This window comes from Numida meleagris, chromosome Z (assembly GCF_002078875.1).
Source record: "Numida meleagris isolate 19003 breed g44 Domestic line chromosome Z, NumMel1.0, whole genome shotgun sequence".
In the NCBI taxonomy this organism is placed as follows: Eukaryota; Metazoa; Chordata; class Aves; order Galliformes; family Numididae; genus Numida; species Numida meleagris.
Window position 1 is genome coordinate 40,151,787 of NC_034438.1, and position 17,843 is coordinate 40,169,629.

A 17,843-nucleotide genomic window follows, 5' to 3' on the forward strand; every position below is an offset into this window, starting at 1 on the left:
GCGGAAAAAGGGACGAGGTCTCGTGATCTGCAAGTTTTTATACTGTGAGCTTCTATCTTTTCCCTCCGGCTGGAAAATGGTAACAAAGGAGTAAAGTACCGTGGGGACTGTAGTAGTCCTTCTCTTCTGAGAACTAGGTATGTCCACTACATGATGTTATGATGTGGAATACCAATAACCGAAAATCACAAAACCATGACAAACTAAAACCAAGGAACCTCTTTTCAGCCTTTCAAAACTGTTTTCTAGCACCAAATCACCACTGAAATTGAAACTTCCTGATTTCAACACACAGGAAATTAAAAATGGTTTGACAGCAAATATAAGTGGAGCAGAAAGCAATGAACATTTTGCAAAAAATGAGAATGAAGAAGGTGAGAGAAGTTATGGATGGTAGGGGTAGGAACTTAGAGAGGTCTCAAAATCACTAGGACTTTTGTCCCTGCCCATGGCAGTGGAGTTGGAACTACCTAATCTTTAAGGACTCTTCTAACTCAAACCATTCTGTGATTCTGTGATTACAGTATGGACCGACGAACACTCCAGCCAGTAGCTAACACTGTAAAAGAAACTTTTTGGAAAGACAGTAAGCTCAAATAGAAGGATTACTGTGGATTGGCTAGCGAGAAACACAGAGCGTAAAACCATTAACAAGTAAGTGAGTAAAAAAGGCAAATTAATTCTTTCTTACAGTGTTGCACCTGTAAAGCTACACCCAGAAGCCCAAGTCAGCAATCTTCACAAGCACTAGCAGTTTTGGAGTAATTGTCTTACAGGCATTCAGTACAACTAAACACCCAACAGACAGCTATCAAGCAGCCAATGAGCCTATGATTGTTTATTTGTAACATTATTCCAGATGAGCAATCCTACCTCGGTTTATAGAATTAAACATGACTCTAACATTAATCAATAAATTTGTGCTTATAAATTCATAGCCACATATGCCTGAAGCTTTAAAAAAATGAAATAACTTCTTTGTTAAAAAGTTGTCATTTAAATTATGGGAAAATAAACTTAGACCTAGCATTTTATTTAAAATTAGCTACTAAAAACTGGAAGAATGCCTATTAGAATTGTCTTCATTTATAGACGTAACAATAAACCACAATCTAGAATGTGTCTACTCTTTGTATTTTCACTCTAGTATAACTTATTTCTGGAAATAAATTTAAAATATCTAAACAGTGTGAGTGAACAACACAAACAGAGCATTTGAGGAAAGGAAAACAAGTCAAAGTATCTAGAAGTTCATCAGAAAACAAATACACCATGCCAATCCCACAGTCTGAGAGATGAGGCTGGTGCAGCATTGTGTTCACAGGTCCAACCAGCAGAGAGGTCAAAACTGTTTTCCCAGGAGGCACATGTAAACACCATATACATATGTATATTTTTATGGCCAGCTTGTGGTCCAGCAGACACAGAGAGCACTCACACAAAAATTAACAGCACTGACAGCCTGCCTGAGCAGGACTGAGGTCTGCCAGTGAGAATAGATACATACACATGTAGAATGAGGATCAGTCAGTCTGCCCAGTAGCTGCTCCCTGATCCCACTCTCCCCATACGGCAGTGCCAGGACATACTAGCCACAGAACCCACTAAAGTTACTGGCAATTACACACACGCACGCACGCATGCACACACACGCGCCTGCATACAGTTGGCCAGGATTCAGCAGCCTACCCCTAACAGATAGACAGACACTCTAACACTCAGAGCTAGCTGTTAGAAGACACACTCACAACTTTCTTGTAAGCCACTTCACTTGCTCACCAGCTGGTCTGGCTTGACCTTTGCTAGTGATCACAAACTAAAATATGGACACAGAGCCCTCTCTCCCTCCCTGCCTCCAGCTGCTATGCATACCCTGCACCCTTTATCACACACACTCTCTGAATATAACGTTCCTCACCTAGGAAAGACTTATAAGAAGATAGGAGAGACTGAACTGATCAGATGCATGGTAAGGCCAGACAAGTGTACAGACCAGTCCACTAATCAGCAATTTTTCCCACTTACCCATGTCCCTCAGTAAAACATGTTTCTGTAGCGCTGCCTAGGGTCATTGTGGCCAAGTGCAGAACTCAGCACTTGGTCTTGTTGAACTTCATCTCATTGGCCTCAGACCAGCTATCCAGCCTGTCCACATCCCTCTGTAGGGCCTTCCTACCCACACACAGATCGACACCTCCTCCAAACTTGGTGTCATCTGCAAACTTACTAAGGGTGCACTCAATGCCCTCATTCAGGCCATCAATAAAGATATTGAACAGGACAGGCCCCAGTACCAACCCCTGGGGAACACCACTTGTGAGCATTTGCTAGCTGCATGTGACTCCCTTCACCACCACTCTTTGGGCCTGGCCAGTTCTTTACCCAGCAAAGAGTGTATCTCTCCAAGCCGTGGGCTGCCAGCTTCTCCAGGAGAATATTCTGGGAGACAGTGTCGAAGACTTTGCTGAAGTCTAGGCATGAGCAGACTTTTCTTCATCCACCAGGTGGGTCACTTGATCGTAGAAGGAGATCAGATTGGTCAAGCAGGTCCTGCCTTTCATGAACCAATGCTGACTAGGCCTGATCCCCACATTGTCTCACACATGCCATGTGATCTCCCTCAAGATGATCTGCTCCATAACCTTTCCTGGTACCAAGGTCAGGCTGACAGGCCTGTAGTTTCCCAGATCCTCCTTATGACCCTTCTTGTAGGTGGGAGTCATACTGGCAAGCCTTCAATTCTCTGTGTCCTCTCTGATTGACCAGGAATGCTGATAGATGGTGCAAAGCAGCTTGACTATCACCTCTGCCAGCTCCCTCAGCAACCTTGCATGGATCCCATCTGGCTCCATGGACTTGTGGCAGTCCAGGTGGAGTAGTAGGTCTCTAACTGTTTCCACCTGAATTGTGGTGGGTTTATTCTGCTCCGCATCCAAGACTTCCATGTCAGGGGGTAGAGTACCCTGAGGATAACTGGTCTGACTTTTAAAGACAGACACAAAGAAAGCATTGAGAACCTCAACCTTTTCCTTATCCTCAGTGGTCATGTTCCCTGTCACATCCAGTAAAGGATGGAGATTCTTCTTAGCCCTCCTCTTACTGTTAATACATTTGTAAAAGAGTTTTTTTGTTCTCTTTTACCCTAACAGCCAAGTTGAGTTCAAGCTGGTCTTTTGCCTTTCTAATTTTCTCCCTGCACATCCTAGCAATGTCTTTGTACTCCCTTCGAGTTGCACATCCCTTCTTCCACAGGAGGAAGATTCTCTTTTTCTCCTGGAGCCTCAGGAAAAGCTCCCTGTTAATCCACGCCAGTCCTCTTCCCTACTGGTTCATCTTGCAGCACTGGCAGATAGCCTGCTCCTGTGCCTTTAAGACTTCCTTCTTGAGGAGTGACCAGCTTCCTGGTCCCCTTTACCCTTCAAGACTGAATCCCAAGGGACTCTCCCTACCAGTGTCCTGAGCAGTTCAAATGCTGCCCTCTGGAATACCAAGGTAACAGTTTTGTTGCCCCTCCTCTTGACTTCATCAAGAATCAAGAACTCTACCATTTTGTGATCATCCTGTCCCAGACAGCTCCTGACCTTCACATCTCCCGCCAGTCCTTCTCTGTTTGTGAACGGGTCTTGCAGGGCTCCTCCCGTGGTAGGCTCTCTTACCATCTGCATCAGGAAGTTATCTTCCATACACTCTAGCGACCTCTTAGACTGCTTCTTCTGTGCTGCATTCTATTTCCAACATCTATCAGGGAAGTTGAAGTCTCCCATGAGAACAAGGGCTGGTGATCGTGCAACTTCTGCCCTGCCAACTGTTCATAGAACACCTCATCTGTCTCATCATCCTGGTTAGGTGATCTACACATAGAGATTCAACCTCATCATTCCCAGCCCCAAACTCAACAACATTAAAGCACTCTCTAACATAGAGAGACACGTCACCACCCCTCCTTCTTTGCCTGTCCCTTCTGAAGAACTTATAGCCATCCACTGCAGCACCCCAGTTGTGGGAGCAATCCCACCATGTTTTTGCAACTAAGTTATAGTTTGCCTGCCATACAATGGTTTCCAGATCCTCCTTTTTGTTGCCCACACTGCATGCATAGCTGTGGATGCACTTCAGCTGAGCCCCTTGCCTTACCCCCAGAATGTATCCCACACTCCAGGACAGCAAGTGCCTATAATGTGAAGAGTGACCCCAGGAGCTTCTCCTGGTGACTTACCTCAGAGAGTTTCACATGTGGACACAAGGGTTGAGGTTCACCTGGAACAGAACTGAGAGGGGCCCAGAAAGGTTATTCATTCCTCTGTAGCATGGAGTTTGGGTTCCCATCTGCAATTGCATGATTTTCTATAATTTTCTGGAGTAGAGATGGGCTTTCGGTGGGCTGATGGCTCCTGGAATGGGCCTGGGTGTTGCCCAGTAGCGTATTTGGTCTGCCAAGTATACTGACATTGTTTGTACTCCTTAGTGAGTGTGGAGGAGCTTTTATCATATAGCCTTACAAAGTTTATTTCATTCATCAATCATAGTTCAATACTTTGTATTAGTGCTGGTCACTAGATAGTGGCTATTATTTCTGTGCTCATCTTTTCCAGAGAGAGCATTTGACTGTTTTGAAAGCTCCAAATAGCAGTGTAAAATGGAATATAAAGATAAGAAAGATTTTTTCAGTCCAACATCTATTTAGTAGATGGTTTGTAGGTTATTTATCCTAGACAGTTATCCAGTCTCATTAGACATAGCTGTCTTCGAAATTCGTGACTAAAATTCGGTTACTATTCAACTCTTGAATTTGTCAGAAGTAGATCACACCTGACAACAACTAATGATTCATATGTCTTTCCAGCAGACAAGTTTTAGTGATACTGAACTGTTGTTGAACAGTTGGTGCTGAACAGGCACCAGATATTTCCAAATTTATAGTCTATTTATATATTTGCTGATTGCAAATTCAATACTTCTTTTAAAAAAAATCTATAGCTTGATTTGGTGCTACCAAAGATATTTTCATGCTACAGTTTAAGTAAACCTCTAACCAAAAAAGAGCCTACAGTATTTTTTTCAATACAATAAGTGATTTTTCAATCTGTTGGTGATTATTTTTTTCTGAGTTGATTGTAATTTGGTTCCAAATTACAGGATAACCTGGATAACCAAGGTCAAAAAAAAAAACAAATAGGATTTTTTTTTCTTAGTGAGCAGGAAGATCTTCCAAGAATACAGACACTTCTGGTTGCACTTGTTTCTTTTTGCAATATTTTACATTTTGTTATAATCATTGTAATATTCTCTAATATTTCATTTTATTATTTTTCCAGTATTTGTATTTACACGCGTGTAATCAGCATAGGCCTTTATGCTTATGTCATCATCCAAAGTAGAATTGTGCCCTTTAGTTTTAAACATCCCACAACGGTAGGTTGTTAAAAGGAAGATATGGTAGAACTTTCTATTGAAATGACCACAAAATATGCTAATCTATGCCAATATATTCTATTGACCATAATTCAAATATATTCTAGAAATATATTCTATTGACCATAATTCAGCAATATCATGCAAAGGCAAGTGAATTCTCAACATAAGGAAATATAAGTAGGGGATAGGAAGTGGGAGAGGAGGAGTTTTACTCCTATCAAAATATACACAACTCAGATTAAAGTTCCTTAGCAGTACGGATAAAGTCCTGCATCAGACGTCCAGAATGAAAGCCTACCTCTGGACTACAGACTGACATTTCTGGAATTCGTGAAATGGGAAATTCCACAAACCAGATAAAATAAAAAGTTGAAAGATTGTGAGTATAGTAGCCCCACTCTGTAGAGTTCAAAATCATTTCCTTCAGCCCAAAAATAAGAACGGAGTGAATGAAACAAAGAAAAGCCTCTGTAATTATGGTAGTGTTTTCATTTTTATTTCTCTGTAGTTAACAGAACTTGTATTCTGGGTCAATAATAAACTGCACTAAGTTCTAAAGCAATAAAATGCCATTCTGATGCCAAAATTGCACTGAATTTCCATTCTGATGTGTTTTGGTTTTCTCACCACAGTTTTTAGAACTAAACGCTAACACTCTTATGATATGTGAGTCATTACTAGAAGCTAATCCAGTAGAAATAGCAGTCTTTATATATGGACTACCATTGCTGATGACACTAACTCAGAATAGTTGCTTCTAAGGTAAAATACAGTACAGTGTCTCGGTGCTGTAATTTCATGCAAGAGCCTTTGCATAAATTTAATGTAATTTAGCATGAACTTACTTATGAAGTGCAACAAAATAGCATGCTTAACTATTAGACTAATACCAGTACTAACGATTAGTACTAACATATACCTACAAATAGCCGGAATATTTTTCTTCTGTTGTTAAGCTTTCTCCTAACAGATTTTGGCCTTTTAATTCGCCTAAAGCCTTTTCAGGACGCACCATAATAAAACTAATTTTCCATTAAAGAAGGAAGTCTCCCTCAGTGTAATAACATTATGCATCAAGCATCAAGCATTATGCTCCTCACCTGGAAAAGATGAAACATAACTAATTTGCTAGTCATTTAGAATGGTTTTCTTATGGAAATATAAGCCAGTCAGAACCAGTGTCACCAAAAAAAGTCAAAAGGTCTTATTAGTCAGGTATTCTGCACTGCAGGACGCTGATGCACCTTTGAGAGACTGGGCGTATTGATGCTGGATGGGGCACAGCTGACCAGAAGGGGCAAAAATATACTAGGCAGTAAGCTGGCTAGGCTGATCACCAGAGCTTAAAACTAGGGGGGAGGGGATATGCTTTTGAGTGACAGAGAAGAGCCAGGGAACACTGTTTCTTTAGGAAGCAGCAGGAGAAAACCTCAGATTTGTCCCAGAGAAATTTAATTATTCAACATACACTTTGGCTAAGTCTCCACTGGCAGACAGGGTTCCTGTGTCTTTCACATCTCTACATCTTTAGGTGGGGACTAGGGGAGAAAACTCCTAGAATCATACAATCACCACGACTGGAAAAGACTTACAAGATCATCTAGTCCAACCATTCACTTACCACCAATATTTCCCCACTAAACCATGTCCCTTAGTACAACATCTAAACTTTTTCTTGAACATGTCCAGGGACAGAGACTCCACCACTTCCCTGAGCAGCCCATTCCAGCACCTGACCACTCTTTCAAAGAAGAATTTTTTCCTAACATCCAAGATCACCCTCACCTCTGGTGCAACTTGAGGCCATTCCCTCTAGTCTTATTGCTAGTTACATGGAAGAAGAGGCTGACACTCAACTCACCACCACCTCCTTTCAAGCAATTGTAGGGAGAATAAGGTCTCTCCTGAGCCTCCTCTTCTCCAGACTAAAGAATCCCCAGTTCTCTCAGCCACTCCTCATAAAACTTGCACCCCAGACCCCACATCAGCTTTGTCATCCTTCTCTGGACACACACCTCTCCCAGGAAGACTAAGTCCAAGGATTCCTCATGAGACAGAATGTGTGTAAGTCCATGATGACTGATGACATGCAGGAAGGAACTGGCTGATGTCGTTGCCAGGCCACACTCCATTAGAGTCTGATGACAAGTGGTGTCCGTCGGGGGCCCATCTTGGCACTTGGGACTCTTTAATATCTTTGTCAATGATATAGATGATGGGATTGATTGCACCTTCATCAAATTTGATTGTGACACCAAGCTGAATGCTGTAGTTGATTTAACAGAAGGAAGGTATGACACCCAAAGAGACCTGAACAACCTTGAGAAGTGGGCCCAAGTGAACCTAATGAGATTCTGCAAGGCCAAGTGCACAGTCAGGGAAAAGAACTAATTGAAAGCAGCTGTGTAGAAAAGTAGTTGGGGTTTCTAGTAGATGAAAAGTTTGGCATGAACCACCAGTGTAATCCTGCAGTCTTGGAGGCCAACAGTATCCTGGGTTGCATCAAAAAAGGGTGACCAGCATGGTGAGATAGGTGATACTCTGCCCTCATGAGGCCCCATTTGGAGTACTGCATCTAAGTCTGGGGCCCCCCAGTACAGTAAAGATGTGGAAATTTTGGAACTAGACCAGAGGAGGCCATAAGGGCTGGAGTACCTTTCCTGTGAAGAAAGGTCGAGGGAGCTGGACTTGTTTAACTTGGAGAAGACCCAGGTCGGACCTCATAGTGGCCTTTCTGTATTTAGGAGAAGCTTGTAAACAAGAGGGAGACCAACTGTTTACACAGGCAGATAGTGATAGATTAAGGAAGATTAAAGTTAGATGTTAGGAAGAAATTTTTCACTCAGAGAGTGGTGAGGCACTGGAACAAGTTACCCAGAGAGGTTGTGGATGCTCCGTTCCTGGAGGTGTTCAAGGCCAGGTTGGGCCCTGGGCAACCAGATACAGTGGGTAGCAACCCTGACTGTGGCAGGAGTTTGGAACTAGATGATCTTTAAGGTCCATCTCAACTCAAGACATTCTATGATTCTGTGAACATTTAGAAAAAGGAGGCCCTTTCAGCTAATAAATTATGAGTCTCTCAGCAAAAAGAAAATTGTATTTTTCAATATCATATACCATATCAGCTAAGAAACACTGGGAGATGCTTAAACGGTTCAACAGCTGGATGAATTAAGCATTTTCTTAGGTGTGTGTGTCTTGTGTCACTGTGTCAGAGAGAAAACAGTGATCTATGAGTTGCATAGAATACTTCTGGCCAAGAACTCCCAAGAAGTGACTGCAATTGCAGAGCATGTTATATTGTTTGCATTATCTCCATTACAATAAAAACAGCAAAATATTCAATAAAACATCAAGATCATACTTTATTTTAGTCTTTCCAGTTTGGATTCAAATTTAAATAACATCTAGTGCTTCTCAGAGCCTGTCTATTCACTGCCTATAGCCTTTTACTGGAAGTTCATATTATTTTTGTCTGAATTAAATGTATTACTCAATTGATTGCTCTGATACCTTTTAAAAATATAGGATCTTGATACTTCCAGTAAGAAAAACTGCAGTTCTGGAATCTCATTCTAACACAAGTGCTTATGGTCTTGAAATTCTTCACAGGCTTCTAAGTACCTGGATTACTAAGATATAGCACATACAAATTACAAGTTGTGATTGCACTGTATGCCTTTGTTCCCTTCAACCAAAATAAGCTTTTAGTTTACATCAGCAGATCCGAGTAGTACCTTCCTAAATATTTTTTCCTTTGGCAAAAATAATAACAATTTCAAATTAAAATGAAACAATGTTTATTAGCATTTGTTATGCTGCAAAACATTCTAACAGTTGTTACATTGTTCTTACTTGAACAATAAAGGAAATAATACAAGATTCTGAAGAAAACAAAATTATTTTTTCTGAATTGTTACAATATTCTATCCATCTTCCAGTAAATCTAAATAAAATCATTTAAAGTTTTAACTTACTCTATAGGAAGGCTTAAATCTATTGTAATTCACTAATATTCAGACATTCAAAATTCCATAGTAGTGGGGACATGAGTTATACTAAATTGTGTCTGGTTGTCTTTGTGACGAATAGATATATTACCTAAGGGTAGGATGAATGAAAATATACATGGAGATACATAAAATCTTTAAGATATAAAATAAGGACTCGTAATTTAGAATGCACATATTTTCTGTTTGTACTACATCTCTACTGAGAAAGTGATTGGCATCTTGCACCAGTGATTACAGAAACCTGGTGGAATAGTAAAATCAGTATCGCCCCTATTGATCTGTCTGAATTGCACCAACAAGAAATGTATCATAGTTTAGATCCAGGAGCTCCTATTATACACTGATTCTTATTCTTGTTGGTCACATGATATTTTAATGGCCTATAGAGATGAAACACAGCTGTTATAACACACACAACCAGCACCTCAGTATATCTCATGATGTTTTAAACACCTGCAATGAGCATCTATTCAATTGCTTCACTTTCTTTTCCGATAGCCAACTTTGTTTCCAAAGTGACCCTTAAGTCTTTACATCAGTGTTTGTCATCTGTATGATTTTCTCAAGAACCTGATATTCCCTTAGTTAAAAGTTATCTTGGAACAAGTCTAATTGATTTTTCTTCTCCTGTAAATTCCATTTTTACTTATAGAATTGTAGAATGGTTTGGGTTGGAATGGACCTCAAAGATCCCATGGACAGGGATACCTTCCACTAGATCAGCTTGCCTACTAACTTACCAACCTGGCCTTGAACACTTCCAGGCATGGGGCAAACACGATTTTTCTGGGCAACCTGTTCCAATGCCTCATTGCCTTACTATTAAAGAATATTTTCCTAACATCTAATTTAAATCTCCCTTCTTTTAGTTTTAAACTGCTACCCATTGCTTATCTCTACACTCGTTAAGAATCCATGTCCAACTTTCCTTTAAGACTGCCTTTAAGTAGTAGAAGGTCACTGTAAGGTCTCCCTGGAGCATTCTCCTCTCCAGGCTAATCCACCCTAACTCTCAGTCTGGAGAGGTGCTCCAGACCTCTGATTTTTAGGATCTGGACAGGCTGGATCTGGACAGGCTGGATAGCTGGGCTGAGGCTAATGGGATGAAGTTCAATAAGACCAAGTGCCAAGTCCTGCATTTTGGCCACAACAACCCCAGGCAATGTCACAGGCTTGGGGCAGAGTGGCTGGAAGACTGTATGGAAGAAATAAATATGGGGGTTTTGATTGACATTCAGCTGAACATGAGCCACCGGTGTGCTCAGGTAGACAAGGAGGCCAATGGCATTCTGGCTTGTATCAGAAATAGAGTTGCCAGCTGGAGGAGGGAAATGATCATCCCCCTGTACTTGGCTCTGGTGAGGCCACATCTCAAGTAATGTGTTCAGTTTTGGGTCCTATTCAGTCCAAGAAAGACACTGAGGCCCTGGAGGGTGTCCAGAGAAGCTCAAGGAAGCTAGTGAGGGATCTGGAGCACAAGTCTTACAAAAAGTGGCTGAGGGACTGGGATTGTTTAGTCTAGAGAAAAGGAGGCTCAGGGGAAGTATTAGTGGCAGGTGGATGGTTGGACTGGATGATCTTGGAGGTCTTTTCCAACCTTGGTGATTCTATGATTCTGTGATTATCCTCATGGCACTCCTATGGTCTTACTCCAAAAGTTCCATGTCTTCGTTATGCTGAGGGCTTCAAGAGCTGAATGCACTGCTCTAGATGGGGTCCCATGAAAGCAGAATGAAGGGAGAGAATCTCTCTCTTGGCCTGATAGCTATGTTTCTTTTGATGCAGCCCAGGATACAGTTGGCTTTCTGGGCTGCAAGTAAACACTGCTCGCTATTGTTGAGTTGGCATCCACAAATAATCCCTAAATCCTTCTCTGCAGGGCTGCTCTCAATCCACACATCACCTAGGCTGTATTCATGCTTAAGACTGCTCTGAGCCAGGGCAATCTTTTCAGTTCCTACCATATTTAAACTAAGTATTCTGATTTTACCTACAGATTTTGGCCTTTTTGAAAAATTCAGTTGTACCTCTTTTTTCTGAATCATTTCCACCAACAGTAACTGTTACAATTTTTAATCTCTCTTATATACATAACCACTTGGCCCTAAGTTCAAAAGTATTGCCTATTCTCTATTCTTAATATGTCTGTGTTGAGTCTCTGCCTCAGAGTATTGCAAATATCTCCATCTAGAAGATATTTTATCATTTAATGGTCTTATTCTCAACAGAAATGAACACCTGCATCTTCCCCCAAAGCAGATTATAATCATTGATGTGCAAAATACTGTTTATTCCCTTTATTTTCTCTTAATTACTGCGGGAATACTAAGGGACACTTTAAACAACCTCATCATCTTATTTTTGCTCACCATTATCATCTCATGCTCTTGTATATTGTTGGGTTTTTTCCTTAGCTTTTAAGAATTTTAGTGTTATATAGATTTATTTTCATTTCTGAACTCTACAGTGTATTTTGAGTCTTTTTTGTCCCTAATTTTTTGTTATTTTTAAATATACTTAAAAAAAAATCATTTGCATTTATTCCTGAAATCATGGTAAATCATTTTTCTTTTCAAATTATTATTCACAGCTTCCTTATGCTGTAAGGAGACACAACCCGAAACCCAACTTAACTTATTTTCTCTGAAAGTAAGCAAAAGTAGATCATTCTAATGTGGCTTATGCATTAACACCAAAGTATGAAACCCAGGAATTACAAAATAAAATCTAACTAAACAAGCACACAGTACAGGGCAGCTAAAATCCATAGTCACTGTTCATCTTCAAATAAAAAGTCTAAGGATTTACAAATGACAGTTACACCACTTAAACCTAACCTGTCTCATCTACCTTTAAGCTAATGTTCTTTATAATCAAATCATAATATGACTGCATGATTCCAAGATCCAATGCTCAAAAGATGTAGAAAAATGAATTGAAGACATTGGTACTTACCATCTGAGCAAAATGTTATCTTTGTTCTGCAGTCTTTCCACAGTTCACTTACACAAAACCAGATTGTCTTCGCTTTATACCACTAAAAATAATTATAAGTAAAGTGATAGACCAACTCTCTTGCCAATAATTCTGCATTAGCATATTTGGATAGTTAATGAGACTTTTGACCCAAAGACTTTTAGTTTTTCAAAAGGGTCGTATTATTTCATTACTGAATTTTACATCATGTGTATGAATTACTAATACAATAATTAACAAGAAACTGAACAATGTGGGATGTAGAGAAGTTTCTGAAAAATTAGTGGTATTACAGAGGAAAAAAACTTGTGATCTTCTGCTATATATGTTTCAAAATGCTAGACTACTATTTGTAATTCACTAAAGTTGGATGCTGTATGGAGCAAAAAAAAACTACTTCTCAACTTGTTATTTCTCCTATACAAAAGTATTCAAGCTTTAAAGAAACGATGTCACCAGTCTGATTACAGATCTGCAAAATGGTTTTATTCACATGTATGTGTTTGTGTTTGAGTTTAAATTGAATTTTCCATCATCTATTAATTTGCAGATTCATAAATTATAATTAACTCAAGCTAAGAAGTATTTTTTCCATTACACTTGTGTTAAGTGCATACACATGTATGCATCTATATGTAAATTTCTGTTGACTTTCAAGAGGAAGAGCTTCCTTTTTGCATACTTATATTCCCACAGTCTACTTTACAAGTACTATGTATTATCTAATGTAAAAGTTCGTCAAAACTTCTGGCTGGGTTCAGCCCAGTTCCATGACTAATGGGGCAGAGGGACCCATGGACCCACACCCCAGGAAAGGAGGAAGGGGGATAGGGAAAAGGTAGGGAGATGGACCTAAAAACAAAATAGTAGCAATATGCTAAGGGAGAAAACTAATTTGCTAAATGTGATAGCAGAATGTTAGATAACACAATATAATACAATATAATTGGAATTGAAGCTAATAAATCAAGTAAATGAGAGAGTGAGTGCCAAAGACCTCACTCTGATGCTGTAGGTGAAATAGCCAGGGAGCACAAACCGCAGAGATGAGCAGAAAAAGAGAACAGTCTCGTGACTCCGAGTCAGTTTTATCTTTCCCTCTGAACAGAAAACAGAAACAGAATAATGAAGTCTTCTGGGATCTGTAGTACACTGTTCTCTTCTGAGGCTGCAGTTGCAGCATTAACTCTTTAACTTCCACTGCACTGCATGATGTTATGATGTGGAATACCAATAACAAAATTCATAAAACCACAACAAAATTTTACTACTTATTTGACATCACTCAGGTTGGTTGCGCAGTTTTAAAAGTTTGGTCAGTAATGATTTCTGATTACTTTCAAGCCTTTTTTCTCTGAGAAAAAAAAAAGGCTTAATGTATATATTTTGATACATCACAGTACATGTGATTAACTTTTATTAAATTTAAATGTATCTATTTCTTGTTTCCTGTATTTCATCTAAAAGAGAAAAGAAAACTGAACACATTTCCCCGTTTCCAACAAAAACACACTTCGAGCTATTTTCCATAAATACCCCACTGCTGAAACACAGAATTGATTTACAAGGGCTAGGGATCTATTTTTCAAAGGTTTTCCAGCCATATGAATAAAAGCTATGAAGCATCATACTAACTATGAAGTAAATGCACATCTGCATATCTGTTGAAGAAATGAGACACTCAGGTCTGTACCCAGAGATCCCAGGTGCAAGATTTGGTTATGCTCATGCCTAGTCTTCCTTTTTCCATTCAGAGGAAAACCAACTTCGTTATGAAATGAAAAGTTCAAAGTATTTTACCTTTTACTTACTTACCACCAGACTAGTAGAAGGGACAATTATACCTTTTTTGGTCTTACCAGCAAGAAGAAAATAAGATGCCATTAGATTCAGCTGAAAAATATGCTTGTACATGAGTTTCATGACCGGTGTGGTTCGAGTTTCATTACAAGTCTGTTTTTTTTTTTTTCCATCAGTTATTGGGTCTCATTAAGTCACAGAATGAGGCCAGAAAACACTGTTGGATATATTTCGTTCACACATACTCTTCTACACCAAAACTGTAGGAATGGCTATACAGAAACAGAACAGAATGTCTACTTGACCCCATTGTCTCTAACAACAGCCCTACAGCAGGCAGCCTGGGAAGAGAGTAAGTATTGCTTTCTCTTGCAGCCATCAGTAGTTTGCAGCTCAAGATTTTCCTGATTCTGAGGTTATTTTATTTTGTTTTATTTTAGCTTGAGTTTTCAGTATGATTTTCATTTTTTCCAAAAATCCATTCAGTTACTTTTTCAACCCAGGCTAATTCTATAAATGCACATCTTACAGTGAATATTACCAGCTCATTTTGTATACTGTAAAGAAACCTCAACCTGTTTTTAAGTAGGAATTTGTTGCTTTTGATTGAAATTCTCTAGGTTTGCAATGACAGAAAACAGCCATCAGCCATTACTTGTCATTCCCTTCCATGTTCATCATCTACTGTATCCACTCTCACTCATTTCTCTTCCAGCATGAAGGATGTAGGTTTTAATTCCTGAATATCCATAGACTGCCCATTCCTTGGAGACTGCCACCTTTCTGCAATAGCAGAAACTTTTCCAGTTTGGTTCCCAGCTGCACTTCTCCCTTGCTGAGGTGGGAGAGGACTATGCACACAATTCAATTTGCAGGCCTATTATCCACTATGCCATATGTATTGGGATAGCTGAGACTTCTTTTACAGTGCTTACCCAGTGCCATATCTTTTCCTTAAAGCTTCTTAAGGCTTTCATTGTCCTTTTTGAATTGTTGATACCTGGCCTTGATGCATTAACCTAAAAATAACAACACAAGTGCCAATCAAACACAGAAATATCTGCAAGCTATTCCTGATAGTATTTCTTTGCATTCACCTGATGATCCACAAGTTGCAAGTCTTTATCAGAACTTCTGCTTTCTGTAACAGGAAGCTGTGACATACAGAAGGTGACAGGACTGTGCCACTCCAGGAGGATCCTAGACATGTAAAAGCAGTCTGATAGATTTAATTCTCCTTATATTACATATTTACCCCCAATTCCACACAGCTTGGGGCTCCAGGCTGTCTATAGCAGTGCTCTGATATCTTCTTTTATTGATTCTGAAGTTTTCATGTCATTAGTGAATTGATCAGTAATTATTTTATGCTCTACATAAAAATCTGAAACACCTATGGGCCCACAGAACTTATCCAGAGAAACATTTGCTCAGCAAGGACTTCTTTTACAATTGTTTCTTCTAAAGGACCTTTTGTTTGATAATTTTATCCAGCTGAGTCATACAATATTGATTTAGTAATGGCTTTGCTCCTTAGTCAAAACGCTTTCCAATATCAAACTGGAAACTCTCTATGGATGCCTTTTTGAGAGCATAAGAGCTCTCCATACTCCAGTGCATGAAATCCAGTAAAGGAGGCAGGAAAACAGTGTGGCTAAGCAAGGACCTGGTGGTCAACCTTCTTATACCTGTAAGAAGGAAATGTGCAGACAGTGGAAACAGGAATATGTGGCCTTGCAAGAATATAGGGATGATATCTGGACATGCAGAGATTGGATCAGGAAAGGCAAGGCACAGATGGAACTGAACTTGGTAAGGGATGTGAAAAATAACTTGAAGGGAAACCCCTCTGATAAATGACAAAGGCTTCAACAGACATGGACAAGGCTGAGGTTCTCAATTAGTTCTTTGCCTCAGTTTTCACTGGCAGTCTGGATTCCCAAATCTCTCATATCCCTGAAACTCTAGGTAAATGCTGGGAGACCAAAATCCTTCTGAATGTAAGCAAAGAGCAGGAAGAGCAGGTTCAAGACCACTTGATTAAAGTGAATGTGTACAAGTCTATGGGCCCAATGACATTCATCCATTCTAACTGCCTACAGACTACACAAGGCTGACAAGCTTGTGTCGTCTTATTTTTATTTAAATATTGTGAGAGGATTAGTCTTTTTCAGTTTCCCAGAATCTTCCCAGAATTTTGTAACATGCAGAGAGCTGAGAGAGTTTATAAAATTCAGAAGGTAAAATGCAATACTTCAAAAAGCTTTTTGAGTTTCATATCTAACATATTTCTGAAAGCCTTTGATGTTTATCATGAGATCAAGCAAATCAATTTAGGAGCTTATTCTCCTATCTGGAACAGAAACATTTATTTTGCCATTTCCATGTACTTGTGTACACTAACACCATTTTCAGGATCCCCTTTAAACCCCAAATACTTACTTTTCTAAGTCCATGGAATCATAGAATATCCTGAGTTGGAAGGGAATCACAAGGATTGTAGAATCCAACCCCTAGCTCCACAAAGAACCAGGTAAAATTCAAACCCTATGTCTGAGAGTATCATCAAAATGCTCCTTGAACTCCAGCAGCCTGTTCCATGCCCACTGCCCTCTGGTGCAGAACCTTTCCCTAACCCTCACCTGTCCCACCCCGACACAGCTCCATGCCGCTCCCTCGGGCCTTGTCGCTGTCACCAGAGCTCAGCGCTGCCCTCCGCTCCCTGTGAGGAGCTGCAGCTGCCATGAGGCTTCCTCTCAGCCTGCCCTACTCTGAGCTGAACAGACCCAGGGACCTCAGCTGCTCCTCATATGTCTTGCTCTATAGACCCTGCATCATCTTCATTGACCTCCTTTGAACAGTCCCTCACAGTTTTATGTCCTTATATTGTGGCGCCTAGTGTTGCAGCCATTGCTCCAGGCAAGGCTGCGCAGTGCTGAACAGAGACTGGGCCTGGTGCATCCCAGGGTACCGTTGTTCTTTTGACTGCCAGGGCACAATGCTGACTCATGTTCAGCTTGCCATCAACTAGAACCCACAGGCCCTTTTGTGGAGGGCTGCCCTCCAACCTCTTGTCCCCCAGCCTGTGCATATATCCAGAGCTGCTCTATCCCAGGTGCAGAATCTGGCTCTTATTCTTGTTATAACTTCATGTAGTTGAAGATTGCCCAGCTGTCTAGACTGTCAGGATCTCTCTGCAGGACCTCGATATCCTCTACCCTCAAGAGATTCAACAGCTCTTCCTAATTTAGTATTGTCTACAAACTCTCTTAATATGCATTTGATTCTACATCCAGATCATTAATAAAAACACTGAAGAGAACTGGCCCTAAAATGGAGCCCTAGAGAGCCACACTAGCAACTGGCTGCTAGCCCAATATAACCCTTTTTAATATAACTGTAACTATAGCTGTATGCATCAAGGTTTCTGGCTAATCCAGAAATCCTCGATTCTTTCTTAGTTTCTAACCTTCTCTCTAGACTTCACCTTGTATTCCTCAAACAGATTAGGTTCTACCTATAGCATTGCATAATTAATTTTTCTATTACTTTTCCCACCCAAAAAGAATGTCCACTCAGAAAAAAGTTTTGTCAAATCTCATGCAAGCATTATAACAGAGATTGCACCAATTTGACAGT